This window comes from Tupaia chinensis, unplaced genomic scaffold (assembly GCF_000334495.1).
Source record: "Tupaia chinensis unplaced genomic scaffold, TupChi_1.0 Scaffold143734_1, whole genome shotgun sequence".
Classification (NCBI taxonomy): Eukaryota; Metazoa; Chordata; class Mammalia; order Scandentia; family Tupaiidae; genus Tupaia; species Tupaia belangeri.
The window spans coordinates 287,926-291,353 of record NW_006203583.1 but is presented as its reverse complement, the minus strand read 5'-3'; the positions used below and the strand labels follow the sequence as shown (position 1 = coordinate 291,353).

The 3,428-nt window shown below is 46.0% G+C and overlaps 1 protein-coding gene across 1 annotated transcript in view; it reads right to left on the bottom strand.

The window, feature by feature from the left end:
• GRIN2B (glutamate ionotropic receptor NMDA type subunit 2B) overlaps positions 1-2,583 on the bottom strand; it is a 507,810-nt gene extending 505,227 nt beyond the window's left edge. The window contains exon 1 of the mRNA XM_006164837.2: positions 2,325-2,583. The gene's annotated coding sequence lies outside the window, so the exon portion shown is untranslated. The remainder of the gene's footprint in view (positions 1-2,324) is intronic.
• Positions 2,584-3,428: the final 845 nt, after the last annotated feature.

Sequence of the window (3,428 nt, the reverse complement as noted above, 5' to 3'; positions counted from 1 at the left end):
AATGGCTGGGCGGGGGTGGGAGGGTGGGTGGCAGAAGGAGAGAAGATAAAATAGAACCTAGTCAGCTCTTTGTGATGTAAGGAGATAAAATAGGGGGGAGAAAAATGGCCCCTAGAAGTCTAGAACATCACTGAGTTACAGCCTCCGGGAGACCACCCATGAGGATGAGGAACACCTGCCTCCTTATCAGGGTATCCAAATTGGCTTGGATGTGGAAAAGGTACAGACCACCTGTGGCGATTGCTCCTTGAATCCTAACAAGCCCTTTCCCATTGGACTACCTCACCTTTCTCTTTATAGCTTTCCCACCTCCTCTTCTTCTCTTCCTTCAGACTTTAACACCCTCCCCTTTTAACCTCTTCTTTGCCTAGTCCTAGGGCCGACTAATGACAGCCTGGAACACAGCTTAATCCCATTGGCATTCAAGACAAATGAAGTGACTGAGACCCTGTAAAAAGACCTCTTTGTCAACCTTGTCAATTGTCACCACTTCTGAAGGACCTACTAGGCGTACAGCACTGTCATAGACACCAGACACAAAAGAGACCAAGTGCCCTATGGATACCTACCTCCCCTGCTCATCTGCACATATGGAGACATGGCACATGGAGCTGCCTGTCTCGCCCATACCTCTGTTCTATTTTGAAGTAAAATTAAGACTTCATCCTCCTACTTGAAGGAGTGGAAGCAGATGAGGAACCAACTCAGGTGTCGTAAGGCCAGCACATACCAGATAACCTCAGTTCTTTGCAGACATGGCGAGAACCTAGTTGGAAGTGGGATCCCACCCTCTCTGATTACACGATGGATACAGATCAGTGTTTTCACAATAAAAAGCTCAAAAGAATGAAATCTAGGAGAGGGGGATAGTGAATTTGGATTATATTCATCCTATCTGGACAATGAAGAACTATCATCTGCTGTCACGTTGAGTGACAAGGACGTTCTGCTACTTCCCCATATTCCTTTAGTATTGTGGATTGTTTCGAAGGATTTTTATTCTTTAACACTAGGAAAAGAAAATATTGAGGGGGTCCTACTTTTGGAAAGATTATTGATGCTAGTGATTCTGCTACATATATTTAAAGATCTTTACTCCAACCTGATTCTTGCATTTAGATGCTTTCAGAGTTTTGGGACATCTGGTCATTGGACTAAGGTGAGGAGCAACACACTCACCATCACTGCCCCCCAGCCCATGGTGATCTGGTTTTCTCGGGAGTTGTCTTGGATTACATGAGTGACTAGATGAAGAGTCATTAGCTAAGTCTTTTCCATTTCTCCTGCTATTTCTCTTATCAAGTGCATTAAAATACTGCCTAACCACATCTCACATATTGTAAAAATTGATGAGAGGGGCGAAAATTAAAGTATTAATTCTATTTTTGAGAGTACAAGACTAACACATGCACACAGCACATCTCTTTGTTTAACACAAAGACTCACGTGTCGAATTCTGCACCCCTTCCACATGCATAGCGTTTTAGAACTCTGCAAGATAGCCATTTTGCAAGAGTGTGGAAGTAACAGTTTGCTTGGAGGATGTGTGGGTATAAATAGATGTGTAGACAGAAGGAGAAATTTACAGCTCAAAAAGAATAGCACATTTAAAAAAATACAAATTAAAACCAGAATATTGACAGAATTTCTTTGCTCCAAGCTGATGATTTAAGTCCTCTTCACCTGCAGCATCCTTCAATTTCAGGTGTTCTTAGACCAGCCCGATTCCCCACCTATACCTGCCCCTCTGCAATAGGCCTCCCGGGATCTCTGGGCCCAGTGTCAACCCTTTAGACAGCAAGGAGATTTAATGGCACCAACCACAGTCATCTCAGTCACTATTTTTATTTTTAAAGGATATAGAAAGGATGCCTAGGAAGGTAAAGAGAGGAGATAGGGAGAAAGGCACAAAGATGGCAAGAGGAAAAAGAGAGCCTGGAAAAAAAAAAAAAGAATCATATCCTAGATTCCCATGAAAATCAGAGCTTTAGCTCTGAGAGAATAAAATACTATTTAACTTGAAAATCACACAGGTCTCCCAGCTGGCCATGTCTGCACACATACCCCTTATGCCATCCAACATTGTCCATGCCAATATATACCTATTCTGCCCCTCAAAACCCAAAGCCTGTCTGATGAGAGAAGGAAAAGAAATTAACATGGGAGATTTCCCTCTTTGTAATTACCCTTTTTCTCAAACGGCATTATTCTAATATCCTGTTACCTTTTCTTCCAAAAGGACCCACTTGAGGGTGCCCAAGGGGTGGATAAAACAAGGAATCCCTACTGCAGTTGGGGAAAAAATAAAATTGAATTTGCCCTACCTTGGTTTGTAGAAGCCAAACCTCTAGACGGGCAGATTAAGGGAGTGGGCATGTTGGGGATGTCCAGTCTCCTCTTCTCGCTTTCATATCCACATAAGAAAGACGAAGGATAAATGAACGGGAGATCATTTAAAATCCAATCTAGCGTAAATTTTGTTTTAATCTTGTGTCTTGAAGAGATGCAAATTCAAAGAAAAAAGGTTGAATTCAAAGGTAATTCTGCTCACGATGCAGAATCCACAGTAATTATTCCGTTTGCATGTGAGGTTAGTGACTGGAATATTTTTAATGATTCTTCCGACAATTACAGTTTTTGATTTTTGGAGATTTAGTGGAGAAGGCTCTGTGTGGAGAAGCTGGGGGCCGGCTCCGTCCCTCCGTGGAGCATGGTCATTCCCAAAGCGTCCCCTTCCTAAGGGGGAAAAAGAGGCGGTCAGGGTTTGATTTCAGTGTCCCCGGAGGGTGAGAAAAATGCATTCCGAAAAAGATATCAGTTCGTTTTAGGGAAAAGGGGGAGGAAACCCCGCATTTCCCACAGAGTGCGCACGAGAGGAATTGAAAACAGCTGGCACCGGTCTATAAATAATTCAGAAAAGGTCTGGCTATACCATTCCTGGGACAGGCATGGATGAGAGGTGGGAAAGCCAACCTGAATGGAAGAGGAGAGATGGAGAGAGGGAGCGAAGGAGGGAAGTGGAAAAGAAGGAAGAAGGGAGGGAGGAGAGGCACCGTACAGCAACACACACTCACACACACGCAGAAACACAATCCCCACTTAACTCGCCAGCGAGTGCGGCCCCCAGCCCCATCTGCATTGCTGCTGACATGTCTGTCTCGCTCTGCCCATCGCCTCCAGCAGCAGCAGGCCGCCTCCCACCCCGGGCTCGTGCTGAATGGGTTCTGATTGTGCACGGGGTGCACACTGGGCATTTCTTGGAAGGGGCACACTGACACGCGCGCACACACGCCCCCGGCGCGCACGCGCCCCCGCGCGCGCACTCACACTCACCCCCGCGCACACTCACCCCCGCGCACACTCACGCCGCCGCCGCGCTGATGCGCAGCGCACGGGGCTTCACCTGCAACGTGTCGATTGGACGGATG